General features: G+C 44.3%; 1 long non-coding RNA gene across 1 annotated transcript in view; it reads left to right on the top strand.

The window, feature by feature from the left end:
• LOC307181305 overlaps nucleotides 1-20,158 on the top strand; it is a 478,254-nt gene that overhangs the window by 4,101 nt on the left and 453,995 nt on the right. The window contains exon 4 of the long non-coding RNA XR_013826386.1: nucleotides 742-823. This is a non-coding gene — a long non-coding RNA (uncharacterized lncRNA). The remainder of the gene's footprint in view (nucleotides 1-741; nucleotides 824-20,158) is intronic.

Here is a 20,158-nt window from a genome sequence, read left to right as displayed (position 1 = left end):
TGGGAAATGAGAGTTAAATTTGCCCCTCCAGACACCTCCACCTAGTCTCTCATTGGTTCTCCCTATTCCTGTTCATTTTCCGCAGAAATTGCAAACTGGGCCAAACAGGAGGTTAAAGGCACTGACTCTCCAAGTCGGGAGAGTGTTAGTAAAGCGTCTGGAATGTTGCACCCGAGTACCAGGGGACGAAAACTGAGACACATTTGAACACGTTTCCCGATCACACGGTGGATCATACTCTGGGTTCCACATGCATGTTTTAGCTGAAGGAAGAATCCCTTAAACCTGGAGAGTTGAGACCCATGGAATGGTTACCATGCAATATAACTTCAAAGGGTCTGCATTTGCTCACCGAACCTCACCAATCCTATCACTGCTGCGTTTATGCCGCTGTACACACGCTTGATTCTCTTTCGGAGACATATAAATCCATAGGTTTTAAGATTCTTACTAGTCAGTTATATTCTTAGGCGTTTAATATGGGGTGTTGAGTCCACTTCGTTGAGCAAGGAGTAGCTCTTGTCTGTTACATATTAGGCTTAAGGAACTTTATCTGTGCTGATTTCAATCTCTGGTTTTATGCAGCACCCCAACTCACCTTTCCCCTTAAGCAAGCATAAGTTGGTTTTCTAAATTTGAGACCCTGTTCTGTTTTGTAATTCAGTTCCTGTGTAGCCAAGTTTACATTCCGTGTATTAGTGATATCTTATGATGTTTCTTTTTCTGTGTGACTTATTTCAGTTAGAATCATCATACCTGAATCCACTCATTATGCTGCTACGGGCCTGATGACATAGATGTCATTGCTGAGTGATATTGCATTGTACGTAAGTACCACAACTTCTTTTCCATTTTTCGCTTTCTGTGATATTGAACTTTTACCGTAAACGAGGTTCTTGTAAACAGAGGCGTCCCAAACTTTGGGGTGGCTGTGTCTTTTTGATTTTAATTTCCCTAAGCTATAGGACCATAAGTGGAAGTGCCCTAGGCTCTGTTGCTTTGTTTTTTAGATGTTTCAGGAAACACCATACACTTCTCCAGAGTGGCTGTTGGCAATTTACATCCCGCCCATCAGCATAACAAGGCTCCCAGTTCTCCATGGCCTGTCCTGCCTTTCTGGATTTTACACTTTTTTCAGATGGCCCTTTTGACCGGGGGGCAGAGAGACTTCATTGTAGTGCAGATTTCCTTTGCAAGCTTGCTTGGTTGGCCAAAAAGGGCGTATGCGTTTTTTTCCTGAATATATTCAGGAAAAAACGCATATGCCCTTTTTGGCCAAGTGCATCATTGTGGACGTTCTGCCTCTTTTCCTATGCTTTACATGCAATTCCAGTCTACCTCCTGAAATCGGTTGCCTGCTATTCTGCCCCGCTTTCAAGTCCTCTTGGCAGCCTTACTTCAATGTATTTTTGGACGATAGCTGTCATTTATAACTCTGCAGGTTTGTGAATGACAGTGCCCCTGAGCTCCTTTCTTCAACACGCTTTCTTGTGAGCTGGCCGCAACACCGCAGGATTGCTTCAGGCCCTAGTGTGGTTCCGGCATGGCAAGTTGAGCCTTTGGTTAATTCCTCTTCCTGGTGGGAAATGAGAGTTAAATTTGCCCATCCAGACACCTCCAGCTAGTCTCTCATTGGTCCTCACTATTCCTGTTCATCTTCCGCAGAAATTGCAAACTGGGCCAAACAGGAGGTTAAAGGCACTGACTCTCCAAGACGGGAGAGTGTTAGCAAACCGTCTGAAATGTTGCACCCGAGTACCAGGGAACAAAAACTGAGACATATTTGACACGTCTCCTGATCACACGGTTGATCATACTCTGGGTTCCACATGCATGTTTTAGCTGAAGGAAGAATCCCTTAAACCTGGAGAGTTGAGATCCGTGGAATGGGTACCATGCAATACGACTTCAAAGGGTCTTCATTTGCTCACCGAACCTCTCCAATCCTATCACTGCTGCGTTTATGCCCCTGTACACACGCTTGATTCTCTTTCGGAGACATAGCAATCCATAGGTTTTAAGATACTTACTACTCAGGTACATGCTTAGGCGTTTAATATGGGGTGTTGAGTCCATTTCGTTGAGCAAGGAGTAGCTCTTGTCTGTTACATATTAGGCTTAAGGAACTTTATCTGTGCTGATTTCAATCTCTGGTTTTATGCAGCACCCCAACTCACCTTTCCCCTTAAGCAAGCATAAGTTGGTTTTCTGAGACCCTGTTCTGTTTTGTAATTCATTTCCTGTGTAGCCAAGTTTACATTCCGTGTATTAGTGATATCTTATGATGTTTCTTTTTCTGTGTGACTTATTTCAGTTAGAATCATCGTACCTGAATCCACTCATTATGCTGCTACGGGCCTGATGACATAGATTTCATTGCTGAGTGATATTGCATTGTACGTAAGTACCACAACTTCTTTATCCATTTTTCGCTTTCTGCGATATTGAACTTGTACTGTAAACGAGGTTCTTGTAAACAGAGCCGTCCCAAACTTTGGGGTGGCTGTGTCTTTTTGATTTTAATTTCCCTAAGCTATAGGACCATAAGTGGAAGTGCCCTAGGCTCTGTTGCTTTGTTTTTTAGATGTTTCAGGAAACACCATACACTGCTCCCCAGTGGCTGTTGGCAATTTACATCCCGCCCATCAGCATAACAAGGCTCCCAGTTTTCCATGGCCTGTTCTGCCTTTCTGGATTTTACACTTTTTTCAGATGGCCCTTTTGACAGGGGTGGGGGGGGCAGTGAGACGTCATTGTAGTGCAGATTTCCTTTGCAAGCTTGCTTGGTTGGCCAAAAAGGGCGTATGCGTTTTTTCCTGAATATATTCAGGAAAAAACGCATACGCCCTTTTTGGCCAAGTGCATCATTGTGGACGTTCTGCCTCTTTTCCTATGCTTTACATGCAATTCCAGTCTACCTCCTGAAATCAGTTTCCTGCAATTCTGCCCCACTTTCAAGTCCTCTTGTCAGCCTTACTTCAATATATTTTTGGACGACAGCTGTCATTTATAACTCTGCAGGTTTGTGAATTACAGTGCCCCTGAGCTCCTTTCTTCAACCCGCTTTCTTGTGAGCTGGCCTCAACACTGCAGGATTGCTTCAGGCCCTAGTGTGGTTCCGGCACGGCACGCTGAGCCTTTGGTTAATTCCTCTTCCTGGTGGGAAATGAGAGTTAAATTTGCCCCTCCAGACACCTCCACCTAGTCTCTCATTGGTTCTCCCTATTCCTGTTCATTTTCCGCAGAAATTGCAAACTGGGCCAAACAGGAGGTTAAAGGCACTGACTCTCCAAGTGGGGAGAGTGTTAGTAAAGCGTCTGGAATGTTGCACCCGAGTACCAGGGGACGAAAACTGAGACACATTTGAACACATTTCCCGATCACACGGTGGATCATACTCTGGGTTCCACATGCATGTTTTAGCTGAAGGAAGAATCCCTTAAACCTGGAGAGTTGAGACCCATGGAATGGTTACCATGCAATATAACTTCAAAGGGTCTGCATTTGCTCACCGAACCTCACCAATCCTATCACTGCTGCGTTTATGCCGCTGTACACACGCTTGATTCTCTTTCGGAGACATATAAATCCATAGGTTTTAAGATTCTTACTAGTCAGGTATATTCTTAGGCGTTTAATATGGGGTGTTGAGTCCACTTCGTTGAGCAAGGAGTAGCTCTTGTCTGTTACATATTAGGCTTAAGGAACTTTATCTGTGCTGATTTCAATCTCTGGTTTTATGCAGCACCCCAACACACCTTTCCCCTTAAGCAAGCATAAGTTGGTTTTCTAAATTTGAGACCCTGTTCTGTTTTGTAATTCAGTTCCTCTGTAGCCAAGTTTACATTCCGTGTATTAGTGATATCTTATGATGTTTCTTTTTCTGTGTGACTTATTTCAGTTAGAATCATCATACCTGAATCCACTCATTATGCTGCTACGGGCCTGATGACATAGATGTCTTTGCTGAGTGATATTGCATTGTACGTAAGTACCACAACTTCTTTTCCATTTTTCGCTTTCTGTGATATTGAACTTGTACCGAAAACGAGGTTCTTGTAAACAGAGCTGTCCCAAAGTTTGGGGTGGCTGTGTCTTTTTGATTTTAATTTCCCTAAGCTATAGGACCATAAGTGGAAGTGCCCTAGGCTCTGTTGGTTTGTTTTTTAGATGTTTCAGGAAACACCATACACTTCTCCAGAGTGGCTGTTGGCAATTTACATCCCGCCCATCAGCATAACAAGGCTCCCAGTTCTCCTTGGCCTATCCTGCCTTTCTGGAGTTTGCACTTTTTTCAGATGGCCCTTTTGACGGGGCGGGGGGGAAAGTGAGATTTCATTGTAGTGCAGATTTCCTTTGCAAGCTTGCTTGGTTGGCCAAAATGGGCGTATGCGTTTTTTCCTGAATATATTCAGGAAAAAACGCATACGCCCTTTTTGGCCAAGTGCATCATTGTGGACGTTCTGCCTCTTTTCCTATGCTTTACATGCAATTCCAGTCTACCTCCTGAAATCGGTTGCCTGCTATTCTGCCCCGCTTTCAAGTCCTCTTGGCAGCCTTACTTCAATGTATTTTTGGACGATAGCTGTCATTTATAACTCTGCAGGTTTGTGAATGACAGTGCCCCTGAGCTCCTTTCTTCAACCCGCTTTCTTGTGAGCTGGCCGCAACACCGCAGGATTGCTTCAGGCCCTAGTGTGGTTCCGGCATGGCAAGTTGAGCCTTTGGTTAATTCCTCTTCCTGGTGGGAAATGAGAGTTAAATTTGCCCATCCAGACACCTCCAGCTAGTCTCTCATTGGTCCTCACTATTCCTGTTCATCTTCCGCAGAAATTGCAAACTGGGCCAAACAGGAGGTTAAAGGCACTGACTCTCCAAGACGGGAGAGTGTTAGCAAAGCGTCTGGAATGTTGCACCCGAGTACCAGGGAACAAAAACTGAGACATATTTGACACGTCTCCTGATCACACGGTTGATCATACTCTGGGTTCCACATGCATGTTTTAGCTGAAGGAAGAATCCCTTAAACCTGGAGAGTTGAGATCCGTGGAATGGGTACCATGCAATACGACTTCAAAGGGTCTTCATTTGCTCACCGAACCTCTCCAATCCTATCACTGCTGCGTTTATGCCCCTGTACACACGCTTGATTCTCTTTTGGAGACATAGCAATCCATAGGTTTTAAGATACTTACTACTCAGGTACATGCTTAGGCGTTTAATATGGGGTGTTGAGTCCATTTCGTTGAGCAAGGAGTAGCTCTTGTCTATTCCATATTTGGCTTAAGGAACTTTATCTGTGCTCATTTCAATCTCTGGTTTTATGTAGCACCCCAACTCACCTTTCCCCTTAAGCAAGCATAAGTTGGTTTTCTACATTTGAGACCCTGTTCTGTTTTGTAATCCAGTTCCTGTGTAGCCAAGTTTACATTCCGTGTACTAGTGTTATCTTATGATGTTTCTTTTTCTGTGTGACTTATTTCAGTTAGAATCATCATACCTGAATCCACTCATTATGCTGCTGCGGGCCTCATGACATAGATTTCATTACTGAGGTATATTGCATTGTACGTAAGTACCACAACTACTTTATGCATTTTTCACTTTCTGCGATATTGAACTTGTACCGTAAACGAGGTTCTTGTAAACAGAGCCGTCCCAAACTTTGGGGTGGCTGTGTCTTTTTGATTTTAATTTCCCTAAGCTATAGGACCATAAGTGGAAGTGCCCTAGGCTCTGTTGCTTTGTTTTTTAGATGTTTCAGGAAACACCATACACTTCTCCCCAGTGGCTGTTGGCAATTTACATACCGCCCATCAGCATAACAAGGCTCCCAGTTCTCCATGGCCTGTCCTGCCTTTCTGGATTTTACACTTTTTTCAGATGGCCCTTTTGACCGGGGGGAAGTGAGACTTCATTGTAGTGCAGATTTCCTTTGCAAGCTTGCTTGGTTGGCCAAAAAGGGCGTATGCGTTTTTTCCTGAATATATTCAGGAAAAAACGCATACGGCCTTTTTGGCCAAGTGCATCATTGTGGACATTCTGCCTCTTTTCCTATGCTTTAAATGCAATTCCAGTCTACCTCCTGAAATCGGTTTCCTGCAATTCTGCCCCGCTTTCAAGTCCCCTTGGCAGCCTTACTTCAGTATATTTTTGGACGATAGCTGTCATTTATAACTCTGCAGGTTTGTGAATTACAGTACCCCTGAGCTCCTTTCTTCAACTCGCTTTCTTGTGAGCTGGCCGCACCAGCGCAGGATTGCTTCAGGCCCTAATCTGGTACTGGCACGGCACGCTGAGCCTTTGGTTAATTCCTCTTCCCGGTGGGAAATGAGAGTTCAATTTGCCCGTCCAGACACCTCCAGCTAGTCTCTCATTGGTTCTCCCTATTCCTGTTCATCTTCCGCAGAAATTGCAAACTGGGCCACCAGGAGGTTAAAGGCACTGACTCTCCAAGTGGGGAGAGTGTTAGTAAAGCGTCTGGAATGTTGCACCCGAGTACCAGGGGACGAAAACTGAGACATATTTGAACACATCTCCCGATCACACGGTTGATCATACTCTGGGTTCCACATGCATGTTTTAGCTGAAGGAAGAATCCCTTAAACCTGGAGAGTAGAGACCCGTGGAATGGGTACCATGCAATATGACTTCAAACGGTCTTCATTTGCTCACCGAACCTCTCCAATCCTATCACTGCTGCGTTTATGCCCCTGTACACACGCTTGATTCTCTTTCGGAGACATAGCAATCCATAGGTTTTCAGATACTTACTAGTCAGATACATTCTTACACGTTTAATATGGGGTGTTGAGTCCATTTCGTTGAGCAAGGAGTAGCTCTTGACTATTCCATATTTGGCTTAAGGAACTTTATCTGTGCTCATTTCAATCTCTGGTTTTATGCAGCACCCCAACTCACCTTTCCCCTTAAGCAAGCATAAGTTGGTTTTCTAAATTTGAGACCACGTTCTGTTTTGTAATTCAGTTCCTGTGTAGCCAAGTTTACATTCTGTGTATTAGTGATATCTTATGATGTTTCTTTTTCTGTGTGACTCATTTGAGTTAGAATCATCATATCTGAATCCACTCATTATGCTGCTACAGGCCTGATGACATAGATTTCATTGCTGAGGGATATTGCATTGTACGTAAGTACCACAACTACTTTATCCATATTTCACTTTCTGCGATATTGAACTTGTACTGTAAACGAGGTTCTTGTAAACAGAGCCGTCCTAAACTTTGGGGTGGCTGTGTCTTTTTGATTTTAATTTCCCTAAGCTATAGGACCATAAGTGGAAGTGCCCTAGGCTCTGTTGCTTTGTTTTTTAGATGTTTCAGGAAACACCATACACTGCTCCCCAGTGGCTGTTGGCAATTTACATTCCGCCCATCAGCATAACAAGGCTCCCAGTTCTCCATGGCCTGTCCTGCCTTTCTGGATTTTACACTTTTTTCAAATGGCCCTTTTGACCGGGGGGAAGTGAGACTTCATTGTACTGCAGATTTCCTTTGCAAGCTTGCTTGGTTGGCCAAAAAGGGCGTATGCGTTTTTTCCTGAATATATTCAGGAAAAAACGCATACGCCCTTTTTGGCCAAGTGCATTATTGTGGACGTTCTGCCTCTTTTCCTATGCTTTAAATGCAATTCCAGTCTACCTCCTGAAATCGGTTTCCTGCAATTCTGCCCCGCTTTCAAGTCCTCTTGGCAGCCTTACTTCAGTATATTTTTGGACGATAGCTGTCATTTATAAGTCTGCAGGTTTGTGAATGACAGTGCCCCTGAGCTCCTTTCTTCAACTCGCTTTCTTGTGAGCTGGCCGCAACACCGCAGGATTGCTTCAGGCCCTAATCTGGTTCCGGCACGGCACGCTGAGCCTTTGGTTAATTCCTCTTCCTGGTGGGAAATGAGAGTTCAATTTGCCCGTCCAGACACCTCCAGCTAGTCTCTCATTGGTTCTCCCTATTCCTGTTCATCTTCCGCAGAAATTGCAAACTGGGCCAAACAGGACGTTAAAGGCACTGACTCTCCAAGTGGGGAGAGTGTTAGTAAAGCGTCTGGAATGTTGCACCCGAGTACCAGGGGACGAAAACTGAGACATATTGGAACACGTTTCCCGATCACACGGTGGATCATACTCTGGGTTCCACATGCATGTTTTAGCTGAAGGAAGAATCCCTTAAACCTGGAGAGTTGAGACCCATGGAATGGTTACCATGCAATATAACTTCAAAGGGTCTGCATTTGCTCACCGAACCTCACCAATCCTATCACTGCTGTGTTTATGCCGCTGTACACACGCTTGATTCTCTTTCGGAGACATATAAATCCATAGGTTTTAAGATTCTTACTAGTCAGGTATATTCTTAGGCGTTTAATATGGGGTGTTGAGTCCACTTCGTTGAGCAAGGAGTAGCTCTTGTGTATTACGTATTTGGCTTATGGAACGGTATCTGTGCTAATTTCAATCTCTGGTTTTATGCAGAACCCCAACTCACCTTTCCCCTTAAGCAACCATAAGTTGGCTTTGTACATTTGAGACCCTGTTCTGTTTTGTAATTCAGTTCCTGTGTAGCCAAGTTTACATTCCGTGTATTAGTGATATCTTATGATGTTTCTTTTCCTGTGTGACTTATTTCACTTAGAATCATCGTACCTGAATCCACTCATTATGCTGCTACGGGCCTGATGACATAGATTTCATTGCTGAGTGATATTGCATTGTACGTAAGTACCACAACTTCTTTATCCATTTTTCGCTTTCTGCGATATTGAACTTGTACTGTAAACGAGGTTCTTGTAAACAGAGCCGTCCCAAACTTTGGGGTGGCTGTGTCTTTTTGATTTTAATTTCCCTAAGCTATAGGACCATAAGTGGAAGTGCCCTAGGCTCTGTTGCTTTGTTTTTTAGATGTTTCAGGAAACACCATACACTGCTCCCCAGTGGCTGTTGGCAATTTACATCCCGCCCATCAGCATAACAAGGCTCCCAGTTCTCCATGGCCTGTTCTGCCTTTCTGGATTTTACACTTTTTTCAGATGGCCCTTTTGACGGGGGTGGGGGGGGGCAGTGAGACTTCATTGTAGTGCAGATTTCCTTTGCAAGCTTGCTTGGTTGGCCAAAAAGGGCGTATGCGTTTTTTTCCTGAATATATTCAGGAAAAAACGCATACGCCCTTTTTGGCCAAGTGCATCATTGTGGACGTTCTGCCTCTTTTCCTATGCTTTCAATGCAATTCCAGTCTACCTCCTGAAATCGGTTTCCTGCAATTCTGCCCCGCTTTCAAGTCCTCTTGGCAGCCTTACTTCAGTATATTTTTGGACGATAGCTGTCATTTATAACTCTGCAGGTTTGTGAATGACAGTGCCCCTGAGCTCCTTTCTTCAACACGCTTTCTTGTGAGCTGGCCGCAACACCGCAGGATTGCTTCAGGCCCTAGTGTGGTTCCGGCATGGCAAGTTGAGCCTTTGGTTAATTCCTCTTCCTGGTGGGAAATGAGAGTTAAATTTGCCCATCCAGACACCTCCAGCTAGTCTCTCATTGGTCCTCACTATTCCTGTTCATCTTCCGCAGAAATTGCAAACTGGGCCAAACAGGAGGTTAAAGGCACTGACTCTCCAAGACGGGAGAGTGTTAGCAAAGCGTCTGGAATGTTGCACCCGAGTACCAGGGAACAAAAACTGAGACATATTTGACACGTCTCCTGATCACACGGTTGATCATACTCTGGGTTCCACATGCATGTTTTAGCTGAAGGAAGAATCCCTTAAACCTGGAGAGTTGAGATCCGTGGAATGGGTACCATGCAATACGACTTCAAAGGGTCTTCATTTGCTCACCGAACCTCTCCAATCCTATCACTGCTGCGTTTATGCCCCTGTACACACGCTTGATTCTCTTTCGGAGACATAGCAATCCATAGGTTTTAAGATACTTACTACTCAGGTACATGCTTAGGCGTTTAATATGGGGTGTTGAGTCCATTTCGTTGAGCAAGGAGTAGCTCTTGTCTGTTACATATTAGGCTTAAGGAACTTTATCTGTGCTGATTTCAATCTCTGGTTTTATGCAGCACCCCAACTCACCTTTCCCCTTAAGCAAGCATAAGTTGGTTTTCTGAGACCCTGTTCTGTTTTGTAATTCATTTCCTGTGTAGCCAAGTTTACATTCCGTGTATTAGTGATATCTTATGATGTTTCTTTTCCTGTGTGACTTATTTCACTTAGAATCATCGTACCTGAATCCACTCATTATGCTGCTACGGGCCTGATGACATAGATTTCATTGCTGAGTGATATTGCATTGTACGTAAGTACCACAACTTCTTTATCCATTTTTCGCTTTCTGCGATATTGAACTTGTACTGTAAACGAGGTTCTTGTAAACAGAGCCGTCCCAAACTTTGGGGTGGCTGTGTCTTTTTGATTTTAATTTCCCTAAGCTATAGGACCATAAGTGGAAGTGCCCTAGGCTCTGTTGCTTTGTTTTTTAGATGTTTCAGGAAACACCATACACTGCTCCCCAGTGGCTGTTGGCAATTTACATCCCGCCCATCAGCATAACAAGGCTCCCAGTTCTCCTTGGCCTATCCTGCCTTTCTGGAGTTTGCACTTTTTTCAGATGGCCCTTTTGACGGGGCGGGGGGGAAAGTGAGATTTCATTGTAGTGCAGATTTCCTTTGCAAGCTTGCTTGGTTGGCCAAAAAGGGCGTATGCGTTTTTTCCTGAATATATTCAGGAAAAAACGCATACGCCCTTTTTGGCCAAGTGCATCATTGTGGACGTTCTGCCTCTTTTCCTATGCTTTACATGCAATTCCAGTCTACCTCCTGAAATCGGTTGCCTGCTATTCTGCCCCGCTTTCAAGTCCTCTTGGCAGCCTTACTTCAATGTATTTTTGGACGATAGCTGTCATTTATAACTCTGCAGGTTTGTGAATGACAGTGCCCCTGAGCTCCTTTCTTCAACACGCTTTCTTGTGAGCTGGCCGCAACACCGCAGGATTGCTTCAGGCCCTAGTGTGGTTCCGGCATGGCAAGTTGAGCCTTTGGTTAATTCCTCTTCCTGGTGGGAAATGAGAGTTAAATTTGCCCATCCAGACACCTCCAGCTAGTCTCTCATTGGTCCTCACTATTCCTGTTCATCTTCCGCAGAAATTGCAAACTGGGCCAAACAGGAGGTTAAAGGCACTGACTCTCCAAGACGGGAGAGTGTTAGCAAAGCGTCTGGAATGTTGCACCCGAGTACCAGGGAACAAAAACTGAGACATATTTGACACGTCTCCTGATCACACGGTTGATCATACTCTGGGTTCCACATGCATGTTTTAGCTGAAGGAAGAATCCCTTAAACCTGGAGAGTTGAGATCCGTGGAATGGGTACCATGCAATACGACTTCAAAGGGTCTTCATTTGCTCACCGAACCTCTCCAATCCTATCACTGCTGCGTTTATGCCCCTGTACACACGCTTGATTCTCTTTCGGAGACATAGCAATCCATAGGTTTTAAGATACTTACTAGTCAGATACATTCTTACACTTTTAATATGGGGTGTTGAGTCCATTTCGTTGAGCAAGGAGTAGCTCTTGTCTATTCCATATTTGGCTTAAGGAACTTTATCTGTGCTCATTTCAATCTCTGGTTTTATGCAGCACCCCAACTCACCTTTCCCCTTAAGCAAGCATAAGTTGGTTTTCTACATTTGAGACCCTGTTCTGTTTTGTAATCCAGTTCCTGTGTAGCCAAGTTTACATTCCGTGTACTAGTGTTATCTTATGATGTTTCTTTTTCTGTGTGACTTATTTCAGTTAGAATCATCATACCTGAATCCACTCATTATGCTGCTGCGGGCCTCATGACATAGATTTCATTACTGAGGTATATTGCATTGTACGTAAGTACCACAACTACTTTATCCATTTTTCACTTTCTGCGATATTGAACTTGTACCGTAAACGAGGTTCTTGTAAACAGAGCCGTCCCAAACTTTGGGGTGGCTGTGTCTTTTTGATTTTAATTTCCCTAAGCTATAGGACCATAAGTGGAAGTGCCCTAGGCTCTGTTGGTTTGTTTTTTAGATGTTTCAGGAAACACCATACACTTCTCCCCAGTGGCTGTTGGCAATTTACATACCGCCCATCAGCATAACAAGGCTCCCAGTTCTCCATGGCCTGTCCTGCCTTTCTGGATTTTACACTTTTTTCAGATGGCCCTTTTGACCGGGGGGAAGTGAGACTTCATTGTAGTGCAGATTTCCTTTGCAAGCTTGCTTGGTTGGCCAAAAAGGGCGTATGCGTTTTTTCCTGAATATATTCAGGAAAAAACGCATACGCCCTTTTTGGCCAAGTGCATCATTGTGGACATTCTGCCTCTTTTCCTATGCTTTAAATGCAATTCCAGTCTACCTCCTGAAATCGGTTTCCTGCAATTCTGCCCCGCTTTCAAGTCCCCTTGGCAGCCTTACTTCAGTATATTTTTGGACGATAGCTGTCATTTATAACTCTGCAGGTTTGTGAATTACAGTACCCCTGAGCTCCTTTCTTCAACTCGCTTTCTTGTGAGCTGGCCGCACCAGCGCAGGATTGCTTCAGGCCCTAATCTGGTACTGGCACGGCATGCTGAGCCTTTGGTTAATTCCTCTTCCGGGTGGGAAATGAGAGTTCAATCTGCCCGTCCAGACACCTCCAGCTAGTCTCTCATTGGTTCTCCCTATTCCTGTTCATCTTCCGCAGAAATTGGAAACTGGGCCACCAGGAGGTTAAAGGCACTGACTCTCCAAGTGGGGAGAGTGTTAGTAAAGCGTCTGGAATGTTGCACCCGAGTACCAGGGGACGAAAACTGAGACATATTTGAACACATCTCCCGATCACATGGTTGATCATACTCTAGGCTCCACATGCATGTTTTAGCTGAAGGAAGAATCCCTTAAACCTGGAGAGTAGAGACCCGTGGAATGGGTACCATGCAATATGACTTCAAAGGGTCTTCATTTGCTCACCGAACCTCTCCAATCCTATCACTGCTGCGTTTATGCCCCTGTACACACGCTTGATTCTCTTTCGGAGACATAGCAATCCATAGGTTTTCAGATACTTACTAGTCAGATACATTCTTACACGTTTAATATGGGGTGTTGAGTCCATTTCGTTGAGCAAGGAGTAGCTCTTGACTATTCCATATTTGGCTTAAGGAACTTTATCTGTGCTCATTTCAATCTCTGGTTTTATGCAGCACCCCAACTCACCTTTCCCCTTAAGCAAGCATAAGTTGGTTTTCTAAATTTGAGACCCCGTTCTGTTTTGTAATTCAGTTCCTGTGTAGCCAAGTTTACATTCTGTGTATTAGTGATATCTTATGATGTTTCTTTTTCTGTGTGACTTATTTAAGTTAGAATCATCATATCTGAATCCACTCATTATGCTGCTACAGGCCTGATGACATAGATTTCATTGCTGAGTGATATTGCATTGTACATAAGTACCACAACTACTTTATCCATATTTCACTTTCTGCGATATTGAACTTGTACCGTAAACGAGGTTCTTGTAAACAGAGCCGTCCTAAACATTGGGGTGGCTGTGTCTTTTTGATTTTAATTTCCCTAAGCTATAGGACCATAAGTGGAAGTGCCCTAGGCTCTGTTGCTTTGTTTTTTAGATGTTTCAGGAAACACCATACACTGCTCCCCAGTGGCTGTTGGCAATTTACATTCCGCCCATCAGCATAACAAGGCTCCCAGTTCTCCATGGCCTGTCCTGCCTTTCTGGATTTTACACTTTTTTCAGATGGCCCTTTTGACCAGGGGGCAGTGAGACTTCATTGTAGTGCAGATTTCCTTTGCAAGCTTGCTTGGTTGGCCAAAAAGGGCGTATGCGTTTTTTTCCTGAATATATTCAGGAAAAAACGCATACGCCCTTTTTGGCCAAGTGCATCATTGTGGACGTTCTGCCTCTTTTCCTATGCTTTACATGCAATTCCAGTCTACCTCCTGAAATCGGTTTCCTGCAATTCTGCCCCACTTTCAAGTCCTCTTGTCAGCCTTACTTCAATATATTTTTGGACGATAGCTGTCGTTTATAACTCTGCAGGTTTGTGAACTACAGTGCCCCTGAGCTCCTTTCTTCAACCCGCTTTCATGTGAGCTGGCCGCAACACCGCAGGATGGCTTCAGGCCCTAATCTGGTTCCGGCACGGCACGCTGAGCCTTTGGTTATTTCCTCTTCCTGGTGGGAAATGAGAGTTAAATTTGCCCGTCCAGACACCTCCAGCTAGTCTCTCATTGGTTCTCCCTATTCCTGTTCATCTTCCGCAGAAATTGCAAACTGGGCCAAACAGGAGGTTAAAGGCACTGACTCTCCAAGTGGGGCGAGTGTTAGTAAAGCGTCTGGAATGTTGCACCCGAGTACCAGGGGACGAAAACTGAGACATATTTGAACACATCTCCCGATCACACGGTTGATCATACTCTGGGTTCCACATGCATGTTTTAGCTGAAGGAAGAATCCCTTAAACCTGGAGAGTTGAGATCCGTGGAATGGGTACCATGCAATACGACTTCAAAGGGTCTTCATTTGCTCACCGAACCTCTCCAATCCTATCACTGCTGCGTTTATGCCCCTGTACACACGCTTGATTCTCTTTCGGAGACATAGCAATCCATAGGTTTTAAGATACTTACTACTCAGGTACATGCTTAGGCGTTTAATATGGGGTGTTGAGTCCATTTCGTTGAGCAAGGAGTAGCTCTTGTCTGTTACATATTAGGCTTAAGGAACTTTATCTGTGCTGATTTCAATCTCTGGTTTTATGCAGCACCCCAACTCACCTTTCCCCTTAAGCAAGCATAAGTTGGTTTTCTGAGACCCTGTTCTGTTTTGTAATTCATTTCCTGTGTAGCCAAGTTTACATTCCGTGTATTAGTGATATCTTATGATGTTTCTTTTCCTGTGTGACTTATTTCACTTAGAATCATCGTACCTGAATCCACTCATTATGCTGCTACGGGCCTGATGACATAGATTTCATTGCTGAGTGATATTGCATTGTACGTAAGTACCACAACTTCTTTATCCATTTTTCACTTTCTGCGATATTGACCTTGTACCGTAAACGAGGTTCTTGTAAACAGAGCCATCCCAAACTTTGGGGTGGCTGTGTCTTTTTGATTTTAATTTCCCAAGGCTATAGGACCATAAGTGGAAGTGCCCTAGGCTCTGTTGCTTTGTTTTTTAGATGTTTCAGGAAACACCATACACTTCTCCCGAGTGGCTGTTGGCAGTTTACATCCCGCCCATCATCATAACAAGGCTCCCAGTTCTCCATGGCCTGTCCTGCCTTTCTGAATTTTACACTTTTTTCAGATGGCCCTTTTGACCGGGGGGCAGAGAGACGTCATTGTAGTGCAGATTTCCTTTGCAAGCTTGCTTGGTTGGCCAAAAAGGGCGTATGCGTTTTTTCCTGAATATATTCAGGATAAAACGCATACGCCCTTTTTGGCCAAGTGCATCATTGTGGACGTTCTGCCTCTTTTCCTATGCTTTACATGCAATTCCAGTCTACCTCCTGAAATCGGTTTCCTGCAATTCTGCCCCACTTTCAAGTCCTCTTGTCAGCCTTACTTCAATATATTTTTGGACGATAGCTGTCATTTATAACTCTGCAGGTTTGTGAATGACAGTGCCCCTGAGCTCCTTTCTTCAACCCGCTTTCTTGTGAGCTGGCCTCAACACTGCAGGATTGCTTCAGGCCCTAGTGTGGTTCCGGCACGGCACGCTGAGCCTTTGGTTAATTCCTCTTCCTGGTGGGAAATGAGAGTTAAATTTGCCCCTCCAGACACCTCCACCTAGTCTCTCATTGGTTCTCCCTATTCCTGTTCATTTTCCGCAGAAATTGCAAACTGGGCCAAACAGGAGGTTAAAGGCACTGACTCTCCAAGTGGGGAGAGTGTTAGTAAAGCGTCTGGAATGTTGCACCCGAGTACCAGGGGACGAAAACTGAGACATATTTGAACACATTTCCCGATCACACGGTGGATCATACTCTGGGTTCCACATGCATGTTTTAGCTGAAGGAAGAATCCCTTAAACCTGGAGAGTTGAGACCCATGGAATGGTTACCATGCAATATAACTTCAAAGGGTCTGCATTTGCTCACCGAACCTCACCAATCCTATCACTGCTGCGTTTATGCCGCTGTACACACGCTTGATTCTCTTTCGGAGACATATAAATCCATAGGTTTTAAGATTCTTACTAGTCAGGTATATTCTTAGGCGTTTAATATGGGGTGTTGAGTCCACTTCGTTGAGCAAGGAGTAGCTCTTGTCTGTTACATATTAGGCTTAAGGAACTTTATCTGTGCTGATTTCAATCTCTGGTTTTATGCAGCACCCCAACTCACCTTTCCCCTTAAGCAAGCATAAGTTGGTTTTCTAAATTTGAGACCCTGTTCTGTTTTGTAATTCAGTTCCTGTGTAGCCAAGTTTACATTCCGTGTATTACTGATATCTTATGATGTTTCTTTTTCTGTGTGACTTATTTCAGTTAGAATCATCATACCTGAATCCACTCATTATGCTGCTACGGGCCTGATGACATAGATGTCTTTGCTGAGTGATATTGCATTGTACGTAAGTACCACAACTTCTTTTCCATTTTTCGCTTTCTGTGATATTGAACTTGTACCGTAAACGAGGTTCTTGTAAACAGAGCTGTCCCAAAGTTTGGGGTGGCTGTGTCTTTTTGATTTTAATTTCCCTAAGCTATAGGACCATAAGTGGAAGTGCCCTAGGCTCTGTTGGTTTGTTTTTTAGATGTTTCAGGAAACACCATACACTTCTCCAGAGTGGCTGTTGGCAATTTACATCCCGCCCATCAGCATAACAAGGCTCCCAGTTCTCCTTGGCCTATCCTGCCTTTCTGGAGTTTGCACTTTTTTCAGATGGCCCTTTTGACGGGGCGGGGGGGAAAGTGAGATTTCATTGTAGTGCAGATTTCCTTTGCAAGCTTGCTTGGTTGGCCAAAAAGGGCGTATGCGTTTTTTCCTGAATATATTCAGGAAAAAACGCATACGCCCTTTTTGGCCAAGTGCATCATTGTGGACGTTCTGCCTCTTTTCCTATGCTTTACATGCAATTCCAGTCTACCTCCTGAAATCGGTTGCCTGCTATTCTGCCCCGCTTTCAAGTCCTCTTGGCAGCCTTACTTCAATGTATTTTTGGACGATAGCTGTCATTTATAACTCTGCAGGTTTGTGAATGACAGTGCCCCTGAGCTCCTTTCTTCAACCCGCTTTCTTGTGAGCTGGCCGCAACACCGCAGGATTGCTTCAGGCCCTAGTGTGGTTCCGGCATGGCAAGTTGAGCCTTTGGTTAATTCCTCTTCCTGGTGGGAAATGAGAGTTAAATTTGCCCATCCAGACACCTCCAGCTAGTCTCTCATTGGTCCTCACTATTCCTGTTCATCTTCCGCAGAAATTGCAAACTGGGCCAAACAGGAGGTTAAAGGCACTGACTCTCCAAGACGGGAGAGTGTTAGCAAAGCGTCTGGAATGTTGCACCCGAGTACCAGGGAACAAAAACTGAGACATATTTGACACGTCTCCTGATCACACGGTTGATCATACTCTGGGTTCCACATGCATGTTTTAGCTGAAGGAAGAATCCCTTAAACCTGGAGAGTTGAGATCCGTGGAATGGGTACCATGCAATACGACTTCAAAGGGTCTTCATTTGCTCACCGAACCTCTCCAATCCTATCACTGCTGCGTTTATGCCCCTGTACACACGCTTGATTCTCTTTCGGAGACATAGCAATCCATAGGTTTTAAGATACTTACTAGTCAGATACATTCTTACACGTTTAATATGGGGTGTTGAGTCCATTTCGTTGAGCAAGGAGTAGCTCTTGTCTATTCCATATTTGGCTTAAGGAACTTTATCTGTGCTCATTTCAATCTCTGGTTTTATGCAGCACCCCAACTCACCTTTCCCCTTAAGCAAGCATAAGTTGGGTTTCTACATTTGAGACCCTGTTCTGTTTTGTAATCCAGTTCCTGTGTAGCCAAGTTTACATTCCGTGTACTAGTGTTATCTTATGATGTTTCTTTTTCTGTGTGACTTATTTCAGTTAGAATCATCATACCTGAATCCACTCATTATGCTGCTGCCGGCCTCATGACATAGATTTCATTACTGAGGTATATTGCATTGTACGTAAGTACCACAACTACTTTATCCATTTTTCACTTTCTGCGATATTGAACTTGTACCGTAAACGAGGTTCTTGTAAACAGAGCCGTCCCAAACTTTGGGGTGGCTGTGTCTTTTTTATTTTAATTTCCCTAAGCTATAGGACCATAAGTGGAAGTGCCCTAGGCTCTGTTGGTTTGTTTTTTAGATGTTTCAGGAAACACCATACACTTCTCCCCAGTGGCTGTTGGCAATTTACATACCGCCCATCAGCATAACAAGGCTCCCAGTTCTCCATGGCCTGTCCTGCCTTTCTGGATTTTACACTTTTTTCAGATGGCCCTTTTGACCGGGGGGAAGTGAGACTTCATTGTAGTGCAGATTTCCTTTGCAAGCTTGCTTGGTTGGCCAAAAAGGGCGTATGCGTTTTTTCCTGAATATATTCAGGAAAAAACGCATACGCCCTTTTTGGCCAAGTGCATCATTGTGGACATTCTGCCTCTTTTCCTATGCTTTAAATGCAATTCCAGTCTACCTCCTGAAATCGGTTTCCTGCAATTCTGCCCCGCTTTCAAGTCCCCTTGGCAGCCTTACTTCAGTATATTTTTGGACGATAGCTGTCATTTATAACTCTGCAGGTTTGTGAATTACAGTACACCTGAGCTCCTTTCTTCAACTCGCTTTCTTGTGAGCTGGCCGCACCAGCGCAGGATTGCTTCAGGCCCTAATCTGGTACTGGCACGGCATGCTGAGCCTTTGGTTAATTCCTCTTCCGGGTGGGAAATGAGAGTTCAATCTGCCCGTCCAGACACCTCCAGCTAGTCTCTCATTGGTTCTCCCTATTCCTGTTCATCTTCCGCAGAAATTGGAAACTGGGCCACCAGGAGGTTAAAGGCACTGACTCTCCAAGTGGGGAGAGTGTTAGTAAAGCGTCTGGAATGTTGCACCCGAGTACCAGGGGACGAAAACTGAGACATATTTGAACACATCTCCCGATCACATGGTTGATCATACTCTAGGCTCCACATGCATGTTTTAGCTGAAGGAAGAATCCCTTAAACCTGGAGAGTAGAGACCCGTGGAATGGGTACCATGCAATATGACTTCAAAGGGTCTTCATTTGCTCACCGAACCTCTCCAATCCTATCACTGCTGCGTTTATGCCCCTGTACACACGCTTGATTCTCTTTCGGAGACATAGCAATCCATAGGTTTTCAGATACTTACTAGTCAGATACATTCTTACACGTTTAATATGGGGTGTTGAGTCCATTTCGTTGAGCAAGGAGTAGCTCTTGAGTATTCCATATTTGGCTTAAGGAACTTTATCTGTGCTCATTTCAATCTCTGGTTTTATGCAGCACCCCAACTCACCTTTCCCCTTAAGCAAGCATAAGTTGGTTTTCTAAATTTGAGACCCCGTTCTGTTTTGTAATTCAGTTCCTGTGTAGCCAAGTTTACATTCTGTGTATTAGTGATATCTTATGATGTTTCTTTTTCTGTGTGACTTATTTCAGTTAGAATCATCATATCTGAATCCACTCATTATGCTGCTACAGGCCTGATGACATAGATTTCATTGCTGAGTGATATTGCATTGTACGTAAGTACCACAACTACTTTATCCATATTTCACTTTCTGCGATATTGAACTTGTACCGTAAACGAGGTTCTTGTAAACAGAGCCGTCCTAAACATTGGGGTGGCTGTGTCTTTTTGATTTTAATTTCCCTAAGCTATAGGACCATAAGTGGAAGTGCCCTAGGCTCTGTTGCTTTGTTTTTTAGATGTTTCAGGAAACACCATACACTGCTCCCCAGTGGCTGTTGGCAATTTACATTCCGCCCATCAGCATAACAAGGCTCCCAGTTCTCCATGGCCTGTCCTGCCTTTCTGGATTTTACACTTTTTTCAGATGGCCCTTTTGACCAGGGGGAAGTGAGACTTCATTGTACTGCAGATTTCCT

Source organism: Stenella coeruleoalba (assembly GCF_951394435.1).
Source record: "Stenella coeruleoalba genome assembly, contig: scaffold_193, whole genome shotgun sequence".
Taxonomy (NCBI): Eukaryota; Metazoa; Chordata; class Mammalia; order Artiodactyla; family Delphinidae; genus Stenella; species Stenella coeruleoalba.
The sequence above is the reverse complement of the archived record's forward strand: the minus strand, read 5'-3'. Positions and strand labels throughout refer to the sequence as shown.